At 35.3% G+C, this 27,338-nt stretch overlaps 1 pseudogene; it reads right to left on the bottom strand.

The window, feature by feature from the left end:
* Positions 1 to 877: 877 nt before the first annotated feature.
* Positions 878 to 27,338, bottom strand: part of LOC113928538 — a 109,269-nt pseudogene continuing 82,808 nt past the window's right edge.

Here is a 27,338-nt window from a genome sequence, read left to right as displayed (position 1 = left end):
TTTTTTTCTCAGATTGATGGAGAGTAATAATGTCTGCTGTCAGATGGCCTCATACTCTAGTCCCTACTAAGCAATGACACTAAAGCAAACAGACACAAAATAATATTTTATTCAAAGTCTTAACCACCGTTTTACTTATTTTTATTTAAAGCAATATTTCCCCTTTAAAAACGATGCTTGATGAAATTAAACATTTAAATCAGGATCATTTATAAAAAATAGTATATATATAATATATATATGTACAAAATTTTATGTATCATATGTGTGTGCATGTAAAATTCTATGTACTAGAAGAGAAATATGTGTCTGTATATGTATATATATTTTTTCTCCTGACATATCATATAGTCCCACTCTCTAAAAGCAATAGCATTAACTAACATTTTTTTTTTTTACCCTTTCAGATGTCTCTTATTTATTTTTGGTTATACAATTTTATTAACACAAGGAAATAATACTATGTCTACTCCTGGGTAACCTGTTTTTTTCATTTTAAATGATATTTAGTACATGATATTTACCTATCATCATACATGAAAATTCCTTATTCTTTTTAAATGATTGCAAAATTTTCCCTTTGTTTAGATGTCCATAGTATTTTGTGTCAGTTTCTATCACTGGACATTTAGAGTGTTTCCATTTGTTTTGTTTTTTTAAAAATGATAGCGTGATCAACCTTTTTTTATAGACATTTACACACCTGTCTAAATATATTTTAAGGATAAACTTATAAAAGTGAAATGGCTGAGTCACTATGTACACATTAGACTTTTGGTTATAAATTTATATGTAGCACTCTTGTGAAGAAGTTCTATCAATTAAAGTCTCATTTTATTTCTTTACAACTGATAATCAATTTATTAAAATGGTTGATTTAAGCATCTGCAATGGTGACTTCAATCTCAAATCCTGGCTCAATACTGATGGAAATAATCTGTTTAATAATCTCAGAAGGACTGTGCAAATCAGTGAGTCGCTTGTGGATCCTCTTCTGAGAATGATCCTAAGTCTTAGAACCTTCACTGCGAGTTTTTCTTGTAGCGATTCTGAGTCCTGGTAGGCATCCAAACTGTCCTTTCACTTTGAGATTCTTTTCCTTTGTGCCTCTGATCAAGTAAGCACATGCCTTCTCCACAGATTTTATGTTGCGTTTGGTTAGAGTAATTCTAATTCGGTGAATCACAACCTCTGGTTCCAGAGCTGTCTTCCCAGAGTCTTTAAAAGGCACGGCTTCCTGACCGATCTCTTCCCCACCGAGAGTGGACAGCCGTGAGTCAGGAGCAGGAGCGGGCCGTCCAGAGCTCTGCTGTGGCTGAGACCGTGTCTTCCGCAAAGAGTTAAATTCTCATTTTAAAGTCTGAGTATACATAGTGGTATGCTGATAAATGCTTAACAACTGGTCCTCTGACTTAAAAACAGAAACAACAACCAAAAAAACCTCTTTCTTGATAGTGATTGACAAACTTCATGGTAAAATCCTCCAGCCAACATCAATGTCAAACACCCTACATGATGTTACCGCAGTCAGAGTTGTGCAAAAAATGAACAGAATCAGCTCTCACGAGTTGGGAAAGCTGTCCCCGGTATGCCACTGATTGTGTTTCCTCACAATCCCTTAATATGGGTGCTATTGAACGTTTAAACATATTCCATATTCCATCATATTTTATAGATTAGCAGAGGTATTTCTTTTTATTTTTATTTGCATTTACGTAATAATAAATGAATAGCTTTTTGTAGTGGTTGTTTTCCTGAGAGCTGTGTGTTCATGTTCTATGCTTCATTTCCATAGGATTGTTCGTCTCTCTATAATTGATCTGAACCTCTTCTTTCTGTAGAAAGAAAAGCATTCTTTTTTTATAAGTTGTCAATATTTGTCTCATTTGTCATTTATCTTTTAACTTTCATGATGATTTTGTATTTGTGTGCTGCAGAGTTTTTAATCTTTATGAAGTCAAATGTATTATGTTTTCTTTTAGGCTTCAGATTTGTAATAATTAGAAACGAATTAGAAAACACGGATAAATTAATGAATGTCTTTGGATGTCAATTTTCTTACCTGTTAAGTAGGAGTTGATGGCTATATTTCCTCATGGCTCAAGTAGTATATAATCCTTTAAAACATTTTTACTTTGGTTTCTTTAACCTGGGTTATTTCTCTGAGAATCAAGTCTTAGAGAGAAAAACTTCAGTCAGCAAAATAATCCGCCATTCACCAGCAATTTACTTGAGAACAAACCTTCAGTTGTATCCTGTTCCTATTTCTTGCCAAATGTGTGGAAAATTTCCCAACCAAATGACTAGGTTCTTTCTTAAAGTCAGAGCAGTGCCCATGTTGTGGTTCTAATGGGTGGGGAGGTGTCTTTTAGTGGGAGATGAGTTCTTCCTCATGGGTATATTTTCTCATGTCCAGCAAGAATTTCTACTTATGAGGGCGCCGGCGTGGCTCAGTCGTTAAGCAGCTGCCTTCAGCTCAGGTCATGATCCCGGGGTCCTGGGATGGAGCCCCACATCGGGCTCCCTGCTCCGGGAAGCCTGCTTCTCCCTCTCCCACTCTCCCTGCTTGTGTTTCCTCTCTCGCTGTGTCTCTCTCTGTCAAATAAATAAATAAAATCTTTAAAAAAATAATTTCTACTTATGAAGTCTCACCACATAATCCTTCTGTAGTGTATTCTGTAACTTTCCCCCTATAACTTTCCTACACTTTTCTCATGGAACAAAAGACAAGAAGATATAAACATAAGCAACTTTCAAATTGTGATTTCTTATCAGTTGTAGATGAGTCTTTTAAGTAATATAGATTTAAGACCAGCAATCTTTTCTTTATCTTCAAATTCATGTTCCATTTTTCTACCAGGATATTAGGATCAGAGGACCTTAGATGCAAGATAATGCACTAGATTATACCAGATAAATAAGATACAGCTGGACCAGAAAATGTGTGTGTGTGTGTAATTTAGCTGCATTCTGTTTTCAGCTCAGAAACTAGTTGTATTTAAAAATACTCATAATTTGGGGATTAAAATATATTTAATATTTAAAAATATGGTCCTTAGGATCCCAGACAAGTTCGTAAGTTTCTATTTAACAGATTAAGTATCTAAAAGAAAAAAAATATCAAAAGGAATGGTAGGGAACAAAATGTGGATCCTGGGAAATGAAGGAGTGGTGGTTGGAAGAGATTTTCCCTCTTCTCTCTTCTGTTGCTTTTCTGATTGTTGCTGCTCAAGGTTATCAAGGGCTGCAATTAGAGAAAATGTATAAAGAGATTTATTAACAGTAAGAAGAAATGGGGAAATACAAGCCAAGTCCTTTACATATTCATTTTACCTCGAAGCTCTGAGTTGGTAACAGGCAGGTGTAGTATTCCAAAATAGTTATGTATTTCTTTTTTTCCCCCTTCTTTCTTCCTCATGTCTCTTCTCTATTTCTCTGCTCATGCCTTAGCACATCAGATCCACATTCTAATTAACTGGCATTATAGCAGGGTAGGAAGGAAGAACCAGACTAGTGTATATGTGATGGGTGTAGGATGAGAAACTGCATCTGACAGGGAGAGGAACTGTAGTAATTAGGAGAAAGCTGAGGGATAAATGGAGGTTCTGCAAAACAGAGGGGAGACAAGAGAAATAGCTCTTCCTCTGTAGTACATGAAAGCAAGTATTTCCAAAGCCTTTTTTTTTTAACTTTATTTTGTTTACAACAGTTTCAGATCTACAGTAAAACTGAAAGGAAGGTACAGAGATTTTCCAAATGCCTCCTGCCCCTACACATGCATATCTTCCCTCATTATCAACAACCCCCATAGAGTGATAACATTTGTTACAAATGATGAACCGACATTGACCCATCGTATCACCTCAAGTCCAAAGTTTACCTTAGGGTTCTCTCCCGGTACTGCACATTCTATAGGTCTGGACAAATGTATAATGACATGTATCTATCATAATAGTATCATACAGAGTATTTTCACTGCCCTGAAAATCCTGTGTGCTCTATCTATTCATCCTTCCCACTCCAATCCCTGGAAACCACTGATCTTGTTCTGGTTCCATAGTTTGGCCTTTTTGAGAATGCCATATAGTTGGAATCATACAGTAGGTAGCCTTCTTAGGTTGGCTCTTCACTTAGTTATGTACATTTAAGTTTCCTCCATGTCTTTGCATGGTTTTATAGTTCATTTCTTTTTAGTGCTAAATGAAATTTCACTTTCTAATGTACCACAGTTTATTTATCCATTCACCTATTGAAAGACATCTTGGTTACTTCCAAGTTTTGGCAGTTATGAATAAAGATGCTGTAACCATTGGCATGTGGGTTTCTGTGTGGACATGTTTCTAACTCCTCTGGGTAAATTCCAAGGAGTATAAATGCTGGATATTTTGGTAAGAGCATGTTTAGTTTTGTAAGAAACCATAAATAGCAAATATGGAGATGAAAAATAGCTCTAATGCTGACTGTACCAAGTATCTGTGGGTGTCTTCATTGTGATATGAAGAACACAGAGAGAGTGAGGCATTTGTAAGTGCCTTTCATCTCTTCTAGTAGGAACAACAGCTTCTCTTTGTCACTGACATAATTCATGACTACATTTGGCAAGAACATAATCATGTATCTTCCAAATATCATTATGACCATTTCCTCATTGGCCACATCTTTTTTTTTTTTTTTTGAAGATTTTATTTATTTATTTGACAGAGAGAGATACAGCCGGAAAGGAAACACAAGCAGGGGGAGTGGGAGAGGGAGAAGCGGGCTTCCCGCTGAGAAGGGAGCCCAACGCAGGGCTCAATCCCAGGACCCTGGGATCATGACCTGAGCCGAAGGCAGATGCTTAACGACTGAGCCACCCAGGCGCCCCTCATTGGCCACATATTACTAACTGTATCTCTTAGCTTTCCTTGGAAATTCTACAGGTAAACAAACAGAGGAAATGTATAGAAAAATCCTTTAAGTGTACTCATTTGTCATTAGCTTACTAAATTTTACTTTAAAGTTATAAATTAGGACCAAAAATTGCAGCTTTAAGTTTTTAAAAATGAGTAGATTCCAAACTCTAGTGAAACTTAAGACCGCTAAGAGTGAACAACTGGTGTTTTTAGGTGATAGTCTGTAAGAATCTGACATCATATATAATAGAAAGACTTGACATGATTTTTAAGGAATTATCAGAGCCACACATTTATTGGACTTTTGTACTATATGTATTGTATTCTGTACTATATATTGTATTTTATACTACATAGACTATGTTCTTATCCCTCTTTCATTGTAACAGAATTTACGGGCTCAACTTCATGCCATTACTTTTTTAAAGGAGACACCTTTCACTCTATCCTTTGAATTTCTTCTTCTAGAAGTTGCTGTGCTTTGTGATGATGATTGCCCAAGCCTTTCTTTGGTTGCCTTCAAAGATAGCCATAAAGAATCCATTCATTTTAAGCACTTTACTGTTTTTCCCCCCTGTGGAAAAACTAATGGGATGTTCTAATAAACAGCAGTAAAACATCACAAATAGCAATGTCCAAATAATGAGACAATGCTTTCACATAACCTGCTCACTTAAGAGCAAGTTTATGTATAATTTCCTATTTTCTTCTTTAATTGAGGGTTTTGAATTTGAGTTCTGTGGCTGCCATAAAAATGTTCCTTCAGACCTTTGACATCAAAGAGCATAATTGACCGAAGCCCCGGGTGCTGGGCTTCATCCATCTACATCTTTGAGCTAAGACACTCTCCTCATGCTGGTGACTAAACATGCCGTGGACACACTACAGCAGCTCATTTCTGGGAGGTACAGGACTCCTCTGATGGACAGTGTTGCCTTGAAGATTCCCCAACAGCCTTGCTGAACATGCTGTAAGTGTACTATAGTCTGAGACTCCCCCACACACATTTCTTTCCTTCCCTTTCTTTCACCAGGCTCAGTGCTACTTGCAGTGGGATAGCTTTCCTAGCACCACCTCCCCTCTTGCCCTTTTAATTCGCCCTTGCAGGTATTTTCCCTGATAAATCTTTTGAGTGTTTTCTTTTTTTTTTTCCACATAGAAATCTGCTTCTCAGAGACCTGAACTTACATAAGCCCTCATGAGAATTTATCTCATTCCATCACACACACAATGCTCATTTAGATAAAACAAATGTGTGGAAAGAATAAAAATGAACTAAAAAAGCTAATAGGATATTTCAGTGCAAACGAATATTACTTAACCTGAAATATTCTAAGAAATAGAGATACTGGTTATAAATTCATGTTAAATATTCTAGCGAATGTCTGTATTTGTTGGAGATCATGCATATATTGGCAAGTTGTATTTTGAAAAGTTTTATCGGGGCACCTGGGTGGGGCTCAGTCGTTAAGCGTCTGCCTTCGGTTCAGGTCATGATCCCAGGGTTCTGGGATCCAGCCCCGCATCGGGCTCCATGCTCAACGGGGAACCTGCTTCTCCTTCTCACCGCTGCTCCTGCTCTCTCTCTCTCTCTTTCTCTCAAATAAATAAATAAAATCTTAAAAAAAAGAAAGAAAAATTTTATTAACATGTAGTTGATAATTTCATAGCAATCTTTATAAAACCTGAAGGCACATAAAACAACTTGTCCTTGTCTTTGGGAAACATGCACAAAATTCATAAAGTTAAAAGGAGAAGATTAAAAGTGCCCCTAAAAATTGCACATTCCACTATCACAGGTTCTATCTTTGTTCTGTCACTTCTGCTACCTTGACTAATCCACACTATTTTTCCCAGTAAATTTTGGTTTCTTATCTGAGCCATGAACTGTTTGGAAACAGGAAAAAGAAGCAAAAATTGACAAACCACAGTAAAGTGATATCCTATCAGGAAGGTTTAAAACCACTCTACCTTCTGTTTCAATTACCAGTGACAAGCTAGGCATAAAACATGTCATAGGAAATGTCACTTGCTGGATTAATTTGTCTCACCTCTGTTGAAAAACAACAGTCCATATCAGGATTCTGGTATTTGTTGCTTAGACAAAATGCAAATCACGTTGTTCTAGTCCAAGCATATTCATAATCTCCAAATAAAAACGGTAGTTAATGGGCAAGAAGTTATGGCAATTTCCATGAAGTTAAAAAAAAGGAACAATTTGTATAATGATCCAATCACTTATGATTGTGATAAATAAAGCACAGTATTATTCTATGATACAGTAAAATTTGGGCTTCTAAAAAAGTATAGGAATTCCCCTCAGATAATGGAAAATATGGCAATGATGGCTTAGAAAGTAGTTTCAAGCAGAAGAACTAAAATGAAGAAATGAAAAAGTCTAGAATTTGAGACATTTTTCTGGAGGATCAAATAAACTTAGTTGGACTGGAGTGAAACTTCATAAAGAGTAGTTTTTGGAAATAATATTGAAAACTATAGATAAGTACAGCTCAAGGGAGATAGGGAATGTCACAATAAAGAGTGTATTTCCTATTGTTTAGACCAGAGTTTCCCAGTCAGAAGGAGGTATAGACTGACAATGCCCCAAAATGGGGCAGTCTCACGTTTCTGAGAGGTCAAGAGGAAAAAAGACAGAGCTTGGATTCACTGGATAACAGTGCCATTTATTATTTACCCATACCAACAATTATAGTAAGTAATTTGCCTTCTTTCACCTCATTTATTATCATAATAACTGTATGAGTTAAATACACTCATATATATTTTGCTTGTGAAGAACAGCAGCTTAGTGGGATTAAGTAACATTTTTAGTCCTTTGTTAAGTAGCAGGGTTTGGATTCAAAGACAGATCTGTAGGACCACAAAGACCATTTCTTAACCACTGCAGTGTTCCACAAAATTTGTGACTTTTCACATAATCTGCATAAGTTAATTAAGGAGTTAAGTAGTGGGTAAGTAATCAAAAAATAAAGCAACTAGAAAAGAACTTCTTTTGAGGGGCTTTGGGGTTAATAAGGAAAAGAATGAAAGCTTGAGAAAGTTTAATTTAGTTGTTGTTTGCAGAATGGTGTATGTCTCTTAAGTTTCCAGCCTTGATATTTTTGCACACTTTGCCCATTTAGATATAATCCCTAACCCCTTGCCAATGTGCCTTTACTCTTCTCTGTTTTTCTTTCTTTTTCTGTCAGTACTAAGACTCTGCTCATTTCAAATAGCACTGAAATTTAATACGAGTCATTACCTTTCCTTTGACGCTTTTACATTATTTTAGTTAACACTTAATAACATCTTTGTACCTTAAGCAGGGCATGCTTACCTTTTTCCAGAAATAGAAGAATGGGGTTTTATATTTTCATTATTCTATAATTTCAGGTAATGCAATTTGGGGCAAGGTGCATTGTTTTTCTTCCTTTAAAAGGGTATCACAGTGAAATAGGGATGGGGTTTTTTTTGGTACATGTTGCTTTTGAATAAAAGCCCAAGATCTAATGTAAAATGCAGGTTTTCAAAACTAAGAAGCAGTAAAACTGAAAGAAACATCTTCTGAAGCACTCATGAAAAGGAGGGAGAACTTGAGGAACAAACTGATGCCAAAAAATATGGGAGCTAAAATCCGTAATCTGTTATGGTTTCATGTTAGCAGTAAGTACTTATCTCAAGCCAGGTATTATAGGCACAAAGTAGGTAAATCAACAGTATTGATGCAGTTGGGGGTTGCCTAGCTCATCCAGCTCTCCTAAAGGCCAGCAAAGAGAACCTCCAACAACCAGAAAAGGGAGATTCCTCTTCAGGAAGGACTAAGGCCGTGATTGCTTTCATCTTTGCCCCTGCTTCTCTGCCAAAGAATCTGGAACATAAAACAGTGAAACATGTTTTGAAAAATGACCTGATTTTTTCAATAGAAAAGAGATGCAATAGTTAAGGCAATATGATGTTTAAAAAAAAACAGAAACATTGTATTGTTTAACGCATGAAAACTGTTTTTACTGAACAGTGTCCTTGCTTTTGATAGGAGATTCTCTTCCAAGTGATGATTGAGAGACCTCACTGTTGTCTGTGTCTTTCCACCTTCAGCATGTGATAGGAAAGACCTCACTGTTGTCTGTGGCTTTGCCACCTTTAATATGTGGCTTTCAAGGTTGTCATGTTCCTCAACGTGAAGCTGCCAAAAGGAAAACCATGGAAAACGATGCACGAAAGATTTCTGTGTGTCTAGAAGTGGTGTTTTTTTTTTTTTTAATTCTTCCAGCCTTTTGGCTAAATCCCACACCTAAGTGCAAAGGAAGCTGGCTAAATGTGGCCAAAACAAAGGGAATGGATTTGGTGATCAGGTGCCAGTCTTTACCACAAAGGAGGGAAGAAAACACAACATAATATTTTAAGGTTGTCAGCAATAGTTTCTCATTTTTTTTTAAACAAAAACTGTTTTTGGAATTAATGAAAAGCATTAATAGGCATTTTCCTTCTGGAAAAGAAAAACCAAATCACAAACTTTTATGGAGTAATTCAAGCGAAACTATTCTGCACAATTTTGAAAATTTATATTTATTGTGGACTATTTGCATTTGTAGAGTTTATTAAGATTTTGATTGGAGGTGGGCAAGAGCGGGAGAGTAGAAAATAACATTTTCCTCCATCGTTGCAGCAGTCTAGAGAAGTCTAGAGAAGTTGTCTAGAGAAGATGAAGGTAGAAGTCACGTTCAAAACATCGCCACTGAAGGACAGAAACTGGTCCTTGCCTTCTGACAGAAGGAGAATGGACAGTAAGGCAAGAGAGAGCCAGAAAGACTCACCCTGTAAAGTCTCATCCTTTGTGTATCCAGGAGAATTTATGGCCCCTGTCTGGTGCTAACATTTTTTTTCTGAGCTGTAATTTCTTCCTGCTATCTCCAAGCTTTCACTAAAGTTTGGTTTAGAGTTACAGCTTGGACTAAGTGGAGTTTTGTAGACTTAAGGGAGAAATCTGCTCCTGTGTTTAGAGTGAAGAATTATAGGCAAACTGATGAAGGATCGCAGGGCCTGGAGAACAAAGCAGAGCCCTCTTGCTAGTGGCTGTACACTAGAACCCAATAAAAATCCCAGCTTTCTTTAGTCACACAGCATAGACGTTCTTCAAAATATCTTCCTTGTTTATGAAAAAAGGCTTATTCTTTGGTGGTGGAATATCTAGGGTATATTAGAGTTAATATGTCATGGAATGTAAAACGTGATTTACAGCGCTATAATCAGAGTTAACTTTTCCTGCAGGAATAGGCTACACACTTCATGGCTCTGATTCTGTTAATTCAAAATAATGCCTAATTATACTTTTTTTCTCATAATATAAGATATATGAATATTCTCTGGGAATTCTAAACTATTATACAAGTATAAGGGATAAGCATTCATGCTGAAAATCACAAATGTTCCTATATATTAATATTTTACGTCTAATAAAAAGGTCAGTTTTATTTTTGGTATTCTTCTCTGCATTCACTTGCACAGTTTCTCTAACCCTGCATCATGGAAATCAATAATAATGTTTCCATATTGAATAAAAGGGTGCATGACCTGGAAATATTTTCTTTTTCTCTCAATTGGTTTAGATAAGAAAGAGTTTGCTTACCACTGCTCTAGGGGAAAGAGTTCATCTCCACTAAATCACCAGGCTAAATAGTGGAGATGTTAATCAGAATTGTACCCAGGCCGTTTAAAGGTTAAAGTTTGCTCAAAGCCATGAAAATAATTTAAATTAAAAAATTGAACTTGCTCTTGCCATGTTGCTCTGTATACTTTCAAGTTGAAAGCACAAAATGTTCATTTAAAAACGTTATAGAGTTATCAAAATGCAATACAAAAATAATATTTAGGTAGAAAGGTCAGATTAAAAAACACAGGAGTCTCAAAAACTTGAAATGTCAAGATTCTGGGGAAAACCAGAAAATAATTTTTAAGCTTACTATTTGATTGAGTGAAACTATTTCTTGTGAAGTATAAGGGAAATGCAATGTAGCACAGTGATACAACTCTTCATAAAAGGTGTGAGTGATAATTTCTTTCTAGGGAGTAATATTTGCAGGTCTGGGAGTTGGAGGAGCATGCTTAAAGGTATTATTTTAAATAATAAATGCTACTGCTTTGGTAATGTTAGATTTTTTTTCCAGTAATCTGGCATCTGTGGAATTTTAAATACAAGGATAACTCTATGAACGTGTATGAAAATACACCTGTAACTTCTTAATATCTTTCTTTCTTCTTTTAAATCTTAAGTGAATTGTAGAAGAGATTAGTTCAACAACATAAAGATGTGTTTTTAAGGTGGAACAGAATAAGCAAAGTCCAAAAAACTAATTTTACAAAAATCAAACATTCATCTCAGTTCTGGATAACTTTATTAGCAAATTAAGTCGTTGATTCTTGATGGTAGTAATGGATAGACTTGATTTCTAAAACTTTATAGCCTTCAGAAATTGTGAGGTACTCTGTTCCACTCTTGAATGATGCTTTGGCCCTTTTGCAATTTATAGTCTACTTCTATGCAGATTATAGGGTACTCAGGATTCAATATTTTGATTTATTTAGGGATTCTGGATAGCGTCAAAATTCAATGAAAAAGGAGACAGCAAATGAGAACAAAATTGTGACAAGAGGTTGTTTTTTTTTTTTTTTTTGGCTCTTTTATTGGAAGGGGGTCCTTTCCCCTCTAAGAATTTTGGGAAGGTGTAAAATTATTGGTGGGAAAGGAACATAGTTTGCCCCAGGAGAGGACTTTATCCCTTCCCACTTCCCTGGTATGATATATAGAACACCAGACCAACCAAAAACACTGTTGGAAATTTTACAAAACTCCTTTCTTTGTGTTAAGACAAGGAGAGTCTTTAATATACAATTTGTCAATAATTGATATCTCAGGTTTAGTGCATAATCTGTATCATTTCCCAAACAGTGACTCAGATACTGTAGAGGAACAGAAGAAACAATTGATGGCCTAAGGGAAAATTGAGGAGAGAAAAATTAAATAGGAAGAAAATTCTACATAAAGGAAGTAAAGTTGTTTTTGTTTTTGTTTTGTTTTGTTTCTGCTTCACAATTTCCTCTAGAGCCATCAGTAAACAAAGTTGCCTTAAACTAACAACTGATATTTCTGGGCTTAGGAAATTTACTCTCTTTCCCTTTTACTTTAATGGATACTAAGCAAACAAAAATCCAAAAATATTTGTTGAAGTGGAAGAATATCTTCCTGATTGAGAGTACTGCAGACAGAGTTCAAATATGAAGTACAGTCATTCTCTCCCTTCTTGAGAATATCACCATGTTTAAAATAGTATGACTTTAGTGTTGCAGATACAGAAGTCTCATACTAGGCAATCTTTAGTTTAGAAGTAGGGATTCAGTTTGCTGGAGTAGGGGAATTTAAGAGGGACATTATTTCCTTCCTCCTTCCCTCCCTCCCTCCCTCCCGTCCGTCAGTCCTTCCTTCCTTCCTTCCTTCCTTCCTGGAAAGTAAAAAGATGTTTTCCTTTGCAGGAGTATTTTCTTACCACTTGAAACAGTGTCCCTTCCCACCCTTGTTCACCAGTGCCAGCATTCTCATTCTCCTGATAAACACTCTCCTTGATTTTTCAAAATCATTATATTTTAATCCCCTCCTTTAGGAAGCTTTCCTTAGCTTTTCCTTCTGCAGTCTGGACAGCAGGTCCTTCATGAGTCTTCTGAGGTTTCCCAGTGGACTGTGAAGTCCATAAGGGTAACCACTGTATTTTTAAATTATACATACTCAGTACCAGAAATTGTGGCCAGCATGCTAAATGTATGAGCAAGACTGGATATATAAATAAAAGAATTGATGAAGATGCTTTTGACTTTTTTCCCTCACAAATTCCTTTTATTCTTCAAGACCTAGTTTTAATTTCCTGCATAGGCAATTTCCCTCCTGTGGCATTTTACACCTCTCTTTCTTTACTTTTCTATCCCATAATGGTGTGAATTGACTGAATTCCCACTGAATTAGACATCCTCCTGCCCCCTCCCAGGTGCCTAGTAATAGCACATAGTAGGCATTCCACATGTGCTTAAAACAATGAGGATAAGTAGCACAAATGAAAATTGTGCACCCAAGAGTTGTTTTTCAATTGATGCCTTATATACAATTTGCTTAGAAGTAGAAATTCACAGCCAATAAGCTTAGGAGAATGTTGTATATGAGAAGAAAGTTTGCTTGGGATGTCTTAAAATCTGGTGTGATGGTGGTTACCTAATTCTATTTGTAATTCTCTCAATTTTGTGTTGTATCTTTGGAAATTATGGTATTAGGTATATACCAGATTGGAATCATTACACATTTCTGGTGAAAAAAAATCCATCATCATATGGTGATGTCTAGAAGTCAGAGTTCAGTCAGGAAAACAGAAACCACAAGAAATGGTTCAAACAGAGGGAATCTAAAACCCAGAAGTAACCTCCACAGGAGGATCTGTCCAGTCAGAGCTTCACTTCAACTACAGGGAAAAGAGGTCCACGGGGGGTGGGGGGGACAGACAGTCTGAGGCACAAAGAGAGGGATTTCAACACTGACTTCCCTTACTTCCCACCTTTTCCCTTCCTGCTAATGCCACCCTTTGATTAGGAGCCTGTAAGGGCCAGAACCCTGTACCAGTGGGCACAGCCAGGGAGAGTGAGGAGTGGATCTGAGTGAAAACAGGCCAGATTCAAGTGCATCCTCCTTATTTCTAGTGAAAAATGTAAAGCATATCTTATCAATATTAAATCTTTCTTTTGGTAAAGTTTTGTTTGGCATAACTTTTTCTACCATTTTACTTTTATTTTTTTATTCTTGTTTTAATATAGATTTTGGTAAACTATATATCACTGGATTTGTATATTTTATTCTTTCTCTCAATGTTTTTGGTAACTAGAACATTTTTATTTTTTGCAATATTTGGATTTATCTCATCACTTTCATGTGCTTCCTGTATACTCTGCCTTTCTGTGCATTTATTTTCTCTATTTCTGCCTTCTTTTACACGGAATAATTTTAACATTCTAGAGTTTTCCTCAACTACATTAGGAGTTATATATTCTATTCATTTATCGATTACCATAGAAAATTTAATTTTATTATTTTTTTAAGAATTCTTTTTTTAAATTTACATTTTAGTTAGTGAACGTACAGTGTAATATTGGTTTCTGTAGAGAGTAGAATTCAGTGATTTATCAAGTACTTGCAACACACAGTGCTCATCACAAGTGTGCTCTTTAATACCCATTCCCCATCCAGCCATCCCTGACCCACCTCCCTCCATCTACCCTCAGTTTCTTCTCTATCATTTAGAGTCTCTTTATGGTTTGTTTCCCTCGCTCCTTTTTCTCTTTTCCCCCTTCCCTTATGTTCGTCTGTTTTAAATGTTCAAAATTTAAATGTTAATTTACCATTTAAGCTTTGCCCCTCTTATAATGTTCAAAATCTAAAGTCATTTGTTCTTTAATCGCCACCCTGAAATACAAGGAACTTAATTTCAGTTGCAATCCCTTTTGATTTATATACTGGTTATTACATATGTGAGTTTTGCATTATATTTAATCCTGCATGCTATTATTATTTTTGTTTTGTTTGTCAATATTTGTTTAGATATTCCCACATACTCACCAATGCCTTTCTGCTTTTCATTGCTTTATAAATCTCAGACCGAGTTTCATTCTTTCTGAACAATCTAGGTGTTTTGTTTTTTTATTTTTAAACAAAAAAGGTCTACATTTAATTCATATTTCTACACTTACTTATACATGTTCTTTTCCTCAGTCACCTCCCCCCCCCGCTCATTTCCCACTATCACTTATAGTTGAGCAGAAACTAAAGTAATGATTACTGTCATATCTTGCAAGATGCAGCTCATAAATCATCTTTTTTTTTCTAACTTACATGCTTTCTATTGATGACTGGCTTTATTTATCCCCCATACAGGAGGTAAATAGGACCATTAAGAAAAAGGAATTTAGTAGCCCTTACAATTTCAAATCACCAGGGAGGAAAAAAGTGGTCCATCTCTGTCATTATAGTGAAAGTATCCTTTTGAGCCTTAGCTGGTGTGAAATCACAGAGCAGAACATTTCACTTAAACACAGGATCTGCTGGGATTTTTACATGACAGCCCCCAGGACAGCATTGGAAGTCCACTTGAAGGAGTAGTTAAAGACGGTTAATCTTTCTAGGTAAGTGCAGTTGTGGCTATGGCTGTGTCTCAAAATAGGTAAAAGGGATAATTTGGGGATTCTGTGTATTGTCATTTTATATACTTATAATATAGATAGTCTACCACTAACTGAATTATGCTTCACAGTTGTGCCTTTTATCTATCCAGGGAACACACAACAAAGTCTGGAGAGGCAAGGCTACAAGATAATTTAACGTATTAGAGCGCCTCTAACCTGGTGTATTTTACTTGGGAGAGGGTATCCATCTAATAAAACCAGTAAATGAAAATGTACCCATTACCCTTTATTCTCCATCACCCCTTTAGTGTTTACAAAATGGAAAGGATATTTTGGTGAAAAGTGTACTTTTCATCTTCAGGTAGTTTGGCCTGAGGTGTACAAAATCCCTTCAAAAAGATTTTTGAAAAATCAGACAACACTTTGACATTGGGAGTTTAAAAACAAAGTGTTTACAAGGCAATATATTTAGTTCTTAAAAGAGTGGTGAAGATATTTTAAGGATAAATTAGTATTTATTCGCATACATTTTTAATGATATTGAATTAGTATAGATATAGTTACTATAAATATTATATAATAACTTATTTAATTTACTTGTCAATATGTACTAAGATAAAAAATGTATAATAGTTATGTATTTTAAATTTTATACTTTTTTATATGACATATATTTTAATAGATATTTTTTGTTTTTAATCTATATTTTGTGGTTTATCCAGTCTTCAATAAATTGTATGATCAAAAAGATACATCTGGAAGAAAAGAATAAATTATGGACTCCATGGGCGGCAGCTATAATCATCCCTTTTCATGCTCTGACATGTGGCAGAAAGGGTTAGACATCTGATATATTAAATAAAGAAATGCATGTATTTTCATACCAATAATATGACCCGTCTGTCATCCTTCGACCTTCATTTTCCATCAATGTCAAAGTTAGCTTTAAGAGTATCTGGTAATAGAATGGTTTATAACTTACTGCCCCCTCAATTGTTTATCTATACTTTTTTCTTACTAGAGTCAGTCTATCAGGGTCCATATCCATGCAGTGACCTGAAATGCTCTTTGAAGTTTAAAGATACGGCTGGTGATATCACATTAGATAGCAGTAAGAGTCTCACCATCTGTTTGGTCATATTTTTAGTTAGATTGAAAATGGAGATCTGTCATGAGGAAATACCCTAAATCAGCCCTGTCAGGACCCATTTTGTGATGGTTTTAACTTCAGTTTAGAGGCCACTTACCACTTAATACCTTTGAATCATAGCTTCAAGTTCATTGGTGTTATAACTTCAAAAAAAATTAAGTGGTAACTTGCTATCTGATCTGTGGTATATCCCAACATTTTCTGCAAATCCCTAAATAGCTTTATGTTTTTCAAAATTATGTTTTCATATAGATTTTTTCTTTTTTTTAATTTTATTATGTTATGTTAGTCACCATACATTACATCATTAGTTTTTGATGTAGTGTTCCATGATTCATTGTTTGCGTATAACACCCAGTGCTCCATTCAGTACGTGCCCTCCTTAATACCCATCACCAGGCTAACCCATGCCCCTCCCCCCTCCCCTCTAGAACCCTCAGTTTGTTTCTCAGAATCCATTGTCTCTCATGGTTCGTCTCCCCCTCCGATTTCCCCCCCTTCATTCTTCCCCTCCTGTTATCTTCTTTTTTTTTTTTTCTTAACATATAATGTATTATTTGTTTCAGAGGTACAGGTCTGTGATTCAACAGTCTTACACAATTCACAGCGTTCACCAAAGCACATACCCTCCCCAATATCTATCACCCAGCCCCCCCATCCCTCCCACCCCCCCACCACTCCAGCAACCCTCAGTTTGTTTCCTGAGATTAAGAATTTCTCATATCAGTGAGATCATATGATATATGTCTTTCTCTGACTTATTTTGCTCAGCATAGTACACTTCAGTTCCAGGGCACCTGGGTGGCTCAGTCGTTAAGTGTCTGCCTTCGGCTCAGGTCATGATCCCAGGGTCCTGGGATCGAGCCCCGCATCGGGCTCCCTGCTCTGTGGGAAGCCCGTTTCTCCCTCTCCCACTCCCCCTGCTTGTGTTCCCTCTCTCGCTGTGTCTCTCTCTGTCAAATACATAAATAAAATCTTTAAAAAAAAATACACTCCAGTTCCATCCATGTCGTTGCAAATGGCAAGACTTCATTCCCTTTGACGGCTGCATAATATTCCATTGTGTGTGTGTGTGTGTGTGTGTGTGTATATATATATATATATACCACCTCTTCTTTATCCAAATATTGAGGTTAGGAAAACATAAAAATATAAAAAAATATATAATTTAGCTTTCTTTCTCTATTTATGTAACAATAAGAATAATATGTTTTTCCTGTCCTTATTAGTTTCAAAGTTGACCGATCAGAAAACAGCAATTATAAACCTTGTATATACACTATATCAAGTAAAGCTAAGTGCATCACTCATAATTTATACAGGATGGATATTTTTTTAATCCAGCAGGTATGCACTTTTGATGAAATGTGGAGAAGGCCTTGTATGAATTTTTAAAATGCTACTTTTCACTTAAAAATATTCCTTTTTACTTTTCTAGATTAATTTTTTAGTAATTCTATTTCATTTATATATGAATAAGTATCTTTTCTTTAATACTTGTCATTTTATATTTGTGATAACTGTTCATAATAGCCCCCAGTATACTGTTCTGTCAAAAGTTATCTGAGTTTAGTGGAGCAAGATTTTTCAGAATATTGGGCTTCTGCAAAATTTATACCCTCTATGTAGTACTTCTATCATCGTTTGTAAATTGCTGTAGATTCCAAACTAAACTCCCACCTTTCTGAGAATTTTACTGCTTTTGGCACATTCAAAAAAAAAAATTCCAGTTCATTTAAATGTTGTCCTTTAGGATACAATGTGATCTATTTGTCTCTCAGGCAAAATCTCAATCACTATTTTTTCTACATAATGAATGTTCAGACACATGATGGTCCTGTTAAGTGACAACTATGTTAAATTTCAGCTTTTTATTTGTCCTTTAGATATATATTTGTTGGGTTTTTGCAACCATATTTGTAAGTTTGTCAGAAAAATGAATACAAAAGTTTACATAAGATTCTAGGAGCAAGGGATGCATAAGAATTTACCTAAATTTTTGTTGCAGTAAGCTGTCATCAACACGTGAGAAGCAGTGTTTGATTTATTTTCTTATTGGCTCTTTTTTACATTTTCCTATTCCACTTTGTTTTCCCCCTTTAATGATCTTTACCTCTCTCCAAATTTCCTTGTCAAGATGAAAAGAACATCTTGTAATATTGAAATGGGTGGCTAATTTGTACTGTTTGAGATGACCAACAATCTTGAAGCAATTTCATGGAGAATAAGTATTGTGGAATTCCTTTTTCAATCAGCCAGAAGTGACATTAAGATCAGAATCACAAAAAGTGTCTCAGAGAATAGTTGTCCATCACTTCATAATATTAACCAATTTTCTAGAATATTCTTATGCTCTAAAAAGAAGTTAAACTTTTTAACATATGGGGAATGAATATGTTAATTTTGTCTAAGTAATGAGGTAGCACAAATAAACTTCTCCCACATCTCAGTAGTTTACAACAACCAAAGTTTATTTCTCCCTCAAGTCATATGCCCATCATGTGTCATCTGTGGCCCTGCTCCCTGACTTCATGTCTCCACCCTGACACTTAGATGGGAGAAGAAGTCTTGCCACCAGTCTTGTGTCAGAGGGAAAATATCATCTGAAGCACGTGTCAGTTCTTTGAACTTCCACCCAGAAGTGGCACCCATTGTTCCCTCTTGGATTTTCTCACCAAAGCAAACCACAATTATACCAGTGCCACAGAGAATATTCTTTTCTATATGGTTTTTACAATTGTGAAATAATTTTATTTTGGTTCTTTATATGAAGTGATCAGAAACTTTTCAATAAAGCTTTACCAGTTTCAGCAGAAAAACAGTAATGTGAGTTCAAACCCAAACGGTCTAAGCAGAGAAATTTTAGATCATTTGATAATCAATCAATAAATATCTGATGAATGAATGAGTGCATAAATATCAAGCCAATTGTGTTTCTTCAGAATATCATGTGTAAAAAGGAAGAAATTCAGGTTGTTGTGCTCTCTGCTCCCTGCTTCCCTCCCTCTTCTTCTCAATCACACTCATGTCCTATTATGGATACATTCTAAATAGGCTTAGATTCATAATAAATATAGGAATGTTAATGAATATTCAAAAATCAGTATTCCCATTAAACCAAGAGCATAAATTATATACCTATTCTAACAAAGCCACCTTTGAGATTTATAATCCATTGCTAAGTTATATTGGTTTCCAGGTATTTAATATTTTGGTGGCTTCTACAAGTTAAATGAAATCTCTGATTACTCTAAGTTTTTACTATCCTCTCATGCTTAGCAAATGTTATTCCTGAGTTTACTTCTGCAGTCATAAATAACCAATGCTGTCTTTTTTTCTTTATTTGACTATTGAAGGTATTCCATGACAATCTTGTTTTATAAAGATAAGTGTTATATTATAAAATGAATGCGTACACTAATGACAATTCACTGAACCTAAGTATTTAGAAACATTTACAGCATATTTTTCCTTGTTTATCCCAAGCTCCTTTTCAGTTGTTTGCTCCTCAGGTTTTAAGCCCCTCAACCTGTCCCCTTGCCTCCCTAGACTTCCTTCTGTAATACCTCGCCAAGACTAGGTGGCTCTCGCCAACTAATAATTTAGTGTGCCCCCACAGTGTCTTCTAATATTGTTTTGTTTTCTTCTTTCAAATTGCTGTCATTAGAATACTTATGAAATAATTCATAGTCCTATATTAAAGACTGAGAGATTAATGATCTATAATAAGGCATGGTATGTAGATTATGGGGTAGAAAACTTGTGCCAGTATGTGGACTTTCGGATTTTATTATGGACAAAAGCCTATGGGGTTAAGGCTCGGAACAATGCCAGTGATTTGTTACAGAATATTTTATAGTTAAATGGCACAAGTGGAAATGATGAGTCATTCATAGGTTTTAATCATAGGTAATCATTAATGAGTATTAAACATGTGATATTCTGAAATATATGTGTAATCCCAAATCATTGTTACATAGGAAATTTTTTCTTTTCAGAAACTGAAAATACATCAGAATAATGACAGAAACTCACTTGCCATGTTAAATATCTAAATTTTATTATAAAAATAGTATTTTATGAAATAGGTCCTTTTTATTTAATATTATTTTGTTAGATCAAGATGAGGAATTTAGGAATAACTAATCATTGAGCTGTTAGCCTACTGCATTAAGGAAAATTGGCCATAAACTTCATCTATTTATATTCACATGATTAGTAATATACAGAGAGCCAGAGGACCTTAGAAGTTAGCTTTCATTGCCTTTATTGGACACAATAAAATCTACTCACGTTTCAAAGTTTGGCCTGTAAGGCTGGGACACCAGTGCCTCACTCACTTATTCCAAGTCTTGGGCATGAGAACACCAAAACAAAACACAACAAACAAACAAAAACCCGACATAATCAAGATAAATGTGTTAACGCATTTTGAAAAATCGAATTTAATGCAAAGACACCCATGATTGATAGAATATCAAAATTTTAAATAAAGACAGGATCAGTAGAGTAGGCCATTGGGAAGAGTCTTTAAACTGGGCTCTACAAAGTGAGCTTCAGGCAGCCTGTAGACTAAATTTTATGAAAATGTGTAAATGTACATATTTGTGTATATATTCACATATTTGTCTTGCTAAATAGTGTGTGGGTTCCCTCACATTTACAGGGTACCCCCTCTTCCTGAAAAGTTTAAATATGACCTGTCTTCATGCTGTTATTTATAGGAGCATCAAATATGAAAGTGAGTCAGCGCAAAAAGTATAAAAACAGTGTAATTCTTGCCCAAGATCTAAAATTTACCAGCATTGTTACTAAATGTTTGGGGAAGAAAATGTAGGTATGAAACATGAGCTCTAAAGCAAGGCAGTATGGATTTTCATCTTGAACTCACTACTAACTAGCTCTGTGACCTTGGGAAGGTTATTTAATCTTTCTTTGCCTCCATTTCTTTAATTGTAAAGTAAGTGTAATTATAGTGCCTATCTCATAAGATTTCTGTGAAGATTAAATAAGGGAATATATGTAAAGCTTGTGAAGTGCCTGACATACTATATGCATTATTTGAGCGTTTTATTTGTGATTCCTGTCATTCCTATTTAAGGAAGGAAGTACACCATGCAATTAATTGTTTCCACAAAACTCTATGAAAAATTACTATGCCCACTTCCTGAAGCACAAAGCATCTTAAGCCCTCATAATGGCTTAGCAACATTACATATAGTTCAAAAGCATTTTCATTTACTCTGGTGTTGGTAGATCCAGTGACTAACATTGTTTGAAGTACAGAACAGTAATGAAACTACATCCCTTTTTAAATATTTTAAGCCTGGACTTCACCCTAATTATTTCAAATTATAAGTCTGTGTTATTTAAGAAATTCATGATATATGGATACAATGCACATCTATATTGTTTTTTAACTAAGGAGGACAAAATATATAATTGAAAAAGTTCAAGTTCTTTCAGTAGTTCAGACACAAATATATAATTGTCTCCATTGTGAAATCACTGATCTAGCAATTGAAGTAAAGTATATATTGAGAACATTTTCTTTTCACATGGTTGAGAGTGGAAAAGTTACCTAACAAGGGATGACTACTTGCTATTACTGACTAATTTTAGTGTATTAACTGAAATGCATTAATGCTAACCTTTGAACTGTGAAATCACTGTCTCTTCTCTGTGACCTGAAGTTATCCTGTTTTAAATCCATTAAATAAAATTATGTGACACTAAGGTTAATTAATCAGGCCTACCCAGCAGCAGAAACCAGACATATAAACGGAATATTGATCTTCAAGAGGGCTGTTGCCTTACAAGTATAATGGAATTAGCCACAGGTATATTTTGCAAGCAATGGTAGGATAATTATCAGTAATAAACCCAGGGCTTGTAGTTAATTAAATTCGTTACAGAAGAGTGTGTCACTAAAATGTTACCATGCACTTAAAACCTATTTTAAAAGAACAAATCATAATCTCCTTTATTTGCCTATGTGTGACAAAATAAGTGGATAAAGACATTGGCAACTAATCAGAGCTTTATTTTAATGACTGCTATCTTAGATTTCTTTTCCATCTCACTATAGCCGTGCTGACTGACATCAGTAACTGATTATAAAGCATTAGTGATCTTTGCTGAAGAAATTTTTGTTATTTACATAATTTGTTTTCTAAGCCAAACCTAAAGGGCATATTACTTTTTCTTGTTCCTGATCCTTCATTTTCCAACATAAACATTTCCACTAACTAAATATCATTTGTCTTATTCATAATTTATTTGTCTTGGAATTAATATCTACTTGAAACTGACAAGGATCTTAGAAAAACACATTTAATTGCTTAATTTATTTACTCTGTAGAAAGTGCACATATGTTGCTTACCTTTTAGTTTCTAAGGCTAAGCCACAGTTGCTGCAGTTCATTAATATCTTCTCTGCTGGTACTGATCACTTTTTACTAACTTTAAAAAAATTAAACACTGAAAAGCCTCTTTAGTAATAGAATAGCTCACTTTTAAAAGCTATTCTCCCAATAGCACTGGACCACATGAATTGACGAAGATTTCCTTTGAATGTTTCTTCAGTTTAGTTTGCGTTTCCTGACCACTTTCCAAAACAATACATCTGTGAATTTTTTAATAATGTGCAATTGTTGCTTCACCTTTGTCACTCACCAGCTCCCATAGTAGGGATGTCTGTCTCTAATGCTTTCAATTTAGCAATTACAAATATGGTCAAACTATGTGCCATGTACTCCTAGAATATGCAATGCCCATGGTTGCTGTGTAGAACTTATTATCTATTGGACAGCTCCAGAAGAGGCCACTGGTTAGTTTGTGTTTTGAATGGTAGTGAGATGTTCATGCACAGCAACCTCCAGTCACTTGTTCTTTAATTTTTAAGTTTTTAGCTCTGTAATTTGAAATAGTCATTCTACATTCTTTGTGGATTCTGTATTTGCAAACTCATCCACTCAATATTTTTATTGTGTATTATTTAAGTGTACAACCTGATGATTTGATATCTGTATACACTGTGAAGTAATCACCACACTCAAGGTAATTAACATTTCCATTACTTCTTGTGTATAACTGTGTGGTGAGATCACTTAGGATTTACCCTCTAAAGATATTTCAAGTATACTTTACAATATTGTTATCTATATTGTTTTTTAAAGATTTTATTTATTTATTTATTTATTTGAGAGACAGAATGAGGGAGAGAGAGAGCATGAGAGGGGGGAGGGTCAGAGGGAGAAGCCGACTCCCCACTGAGCAATATTGTTACCTATAGTCACTATGCTATACCTTAGATCTACAGAACTTATTCTTGCATAACTAAAACTTTGTATCTCTTAACCAACATCTCCCCATAGGCCCAGGTAATGATCATTTTTCTCTTTTAACATTATTTGCAACCTCATATCAATACTCACAGTTCTTTTTTTTGGGGGGGGACATTTGCTAATTTTATTTTTTTCTTTAAATTTTTTATTGTTATGTTAATCACCATACATTACATCATTAGTTTTGGATGTAGTGTTCCATGATTCATTGTTTGTGCATAACACCCAGTGTTCCACGCAGAACATGCCCTCTTTAATACCCATCACCAGGCTAACCCATCCCCCCACCCCCCTCCCCTCTAGAACCCTCAGTTTGTTTTTCAGAGTCCATCATCTCTCATGGTTCATCTCCCCCTCCGATTCCCCCCCTTCATTCTTCCCCTCCTGCTATCTTCTTTTTTTTTCCTTAACATATATTGCATTATTTGTTTCAGAGGTACAGATCTGTGATTCAACAGTCTTGCACAATTCACAGGGCTTACCATAGCACATACCCTCCCCAATGTCTATCACCCAGCCACCCCAACCCTCCCACCCCACCCCCACTCCAGCAACCCTCGGTTTGTTTCCTGAGATTAAGAATTCCTCAAATCAGTGAGGTCATATGATACATATCTTTCTCTGATTGACTTATTTCACTCAGCATAACACCCTCCAGTTCCATCCATGTCGTTGCAAATGGCAAGATCTCATTCCTTTTGATGGCTGCATAATATTCCTTTGTGTATATATACCACATCTTCTTTATCCATTCATCTGTCGATGGACATCTTGGCTCTTTCCCCAGTTTGGCTATTGTGGACATTGTTGCTATAAACATTGGGGTGCACGTACCACTTCGGATCCCTACATTTGTATCTTTGGGGTAAATACCCATTAGTGCAATTGCTGGATCATATGGTAGCTCTATTTTCAACTTTTTGAGGAACCTCCATACTGTTTTCCAGAGTGGTTGCACCAGCTTGCATTCCCACCAACAGTGTAGGAGGGTTCCCCTTTCTCCACATCCCTGCCAACATCTGTCGTTTCCTAACTTGTTAATTTTAGCCATTCTGGCTGGTGTGAGGTAGTATCTCACTGAGGTTTTGATTTGGATTTCCCTGATGCCGAGCGATGTTGAGCACTTTTTCATGTTTCTGTTGGCCATTTGGATGTCTTCTTTGCAGAAAGGTCTGTTCATGTCTTCTGCCCATTTCTTGATTGGATTATTTGTTTTTTGGGTGTTGAGTTTGATAAGTTCTTTATAGATTTTGGATACTAGCCCTTTATCTGATATGTCATTTGCAAATATTTTCTCCCATTCTGTCGGTTGTCTTTTGGTAATACTCACAGTTCTTGATCATTTGCGGACACGCACAGAGTGAAAAAGGCTTTGAGTCCTCAAATGCACGTTCCCAGCTGAAGCTGAAAAAGGCGACACTCTACCTTCTGTTTGAGCTCTCATACTCGAGTGTCCTTTTCATGGTCTATTTAGTACCATGTTTTGGGGGGGTTTTTTGCATTTTTGTACTTTTTGCTAGTGATTTTGTTGTTTAAACTGCCCCCCAAGTGTAGTGTGCTGAAATACTATCTAGTGTTCCTAAGCACAAGAATGTCATGATGTGACTTAGAGAGAAAATATGTTGTGTTAGATTAGCTTGGTTCAGGCATGAGTTATAGTGCTAGTGGCCCTGAGTTCAGTGGTAATCAACAATGTGGTACATTAAAAAAAAAAAGTGAGAGAGAGAGAGAATTTTGCTAATCTGTATGTGAAGATGTGGAGCTGCTCTGGGAAGTAACGTCTTTAGTTACATGTAACATCTATTGTGTGTGATGAAGGTATGAAAAAGATGGAAAAGTGGCTACATTTGTAGATTCATGAAATGATGAATGATTAAAAAATGTAATAGACAGCATTGTTCTAAAGCTAAAAGACAAAGAAATTCATGGCTGTGTTACCCTGCATCAGGAAATCATTAAAACCTTCTAAGCTAGTATTTTATGATAAATACTTTATATAATTATTTTAAAGAAATACATATTAAATAAGGTATATTTAAACAGGACAATACATAAAACAAGGTTATGTATTATTCACTTGTGAAATGTGACCAGAAGCTAACAGGAGCCTAACCTTGGTTTTCCTCCAGACATTGGTTCAGTATTTGCTTATTTAAAGCTCAGGGTGACTTTGTAGAACATAACTATCAGGAATAATGACAGTTGAATGTAATTATAGATTCACAGGAAGTTGCAAAGATAGTACGGAGAGGGCCTTCACCCAGTCTCCCCCCAGTGGTTACATCTTATATCTTACGTAACTAGAATTCAATATCAAAACCAAGAGGTTGACATTGGTACAATGTGTGTGTATATAGTTCTATGTCATTTTTTATCACATGTATGGAGAAGGATGTTGAAGTCTCCTACTTTAATTGTGGATTTGTCTAATTCTCAGTTAAATTTTATCATTTTTCACTGGGCGTTGTATGTAAGTGATGAATCACTAAATTCTACACCTGAAACTAATATTACATTGTATGTTAACTAACTGGAATTTCTTCTTCTTCTTTTTATTTTTTTTTTGTATATACACATTTAAGATTGTCATATCTTCTTGGTGGATTAACCCTTCATAACTACGTAATAGCCCTCTTTCCTTCTTATATGAAGTCTATTTTACCTGATATTAATGTAGCCACTCTTGCTCCTTTTGATTGTTGTTTGCATATCATATCTTTTCATCATTTTCTTTCAACCTACAAATTTCATTATATTTCAACTTAGTTTCTAAAGACAGCATTTAGTTTAGCCATGATTTTTTTATCCACTCTGCCAACCACTGTCTTTTAATTTATATTTTTAGATTCTTTTTTTTTAAGATTTTATTTATTTATTTGACAGAGAGAGACACAGCGAGACAGGGAACACAAGCAGGGGGAGTGGGAGAGGGAGAAGCAGGTTTCCCGCTAAGCAGGGAGCCTGACGTGGGGCTCGATCCCAGGACCCTGGGATCATGACCTGAGTTGAAGGCAGACGCTTAATGACTGAGCCACCCAGGTGCCCCTATATTTTTAGATTCTTTATACATAATGTAAGTGTTGATGTAAGGCTTACATTTACCTTATTATTGTTACTATCTTTCTTTTTAAAAATTTCACTGCTTTCTTTTCTCTGCATTAATATAGGTTACTTAAACATTTTGTTAGAACTCCATTTTCATTTATCTGTAATGTTTTTGAATATCTCTTTGTATAGCTTTTCAATTGGCCAGCCCAGGAATAACAGTATATATATATATATATATATATATATATATATATATATATATATATATATATAAAACTTATCAAGCCTACTGATGTCAACACTGTACCAGATTATTTGCAATGTTGAGACATTACCTATCTTTATATCTATTTACGCTCCCCCACTTTTAATATAATTGTCGGAAATATTGTGTTTACATACATTGAGAAATAAATAAGATAGGATTATAATTTTTGCTTCAATTTCAAACATAATTTTAAACACTGTAGAAAGGAAAGAATTTTATATTTACTAATATTTTTTCTCTGTTCATGGTAGTTCTTTGCTTCTGATGTTCATATTTTCTTTCTGTTATCATTCTATTTCTGTTTAGAGAACTTCGTTTAGCCATTAGATCAGGGTACATGTACTTCTGAGAAATTCTCTTAGTTTTCCCACATCTTAGAAGGTCTTGATTTCTTCTTTATTTGTGTAGGATATAGAATTCCAGGT

Source organism: Zalophus californianus, chromosome 5 (assembly GCF_009762305.2).
Source record: "Zalophus californianus isolate mZalCal1 chromosome 5, mZalCal1.pri.v2, whole genome shotgun sequence".
Taxonomy (NCBI): Eukaryota; Metazoa; Chordata; class Mammalia; order Carnivora; family Otariidae; genus Zalophus; species Zalophus californianus.
Note: the sequence above shows the minus strand (reverse complement) of the source record. Positions and strands in the feature narration are given on the sequence as shown.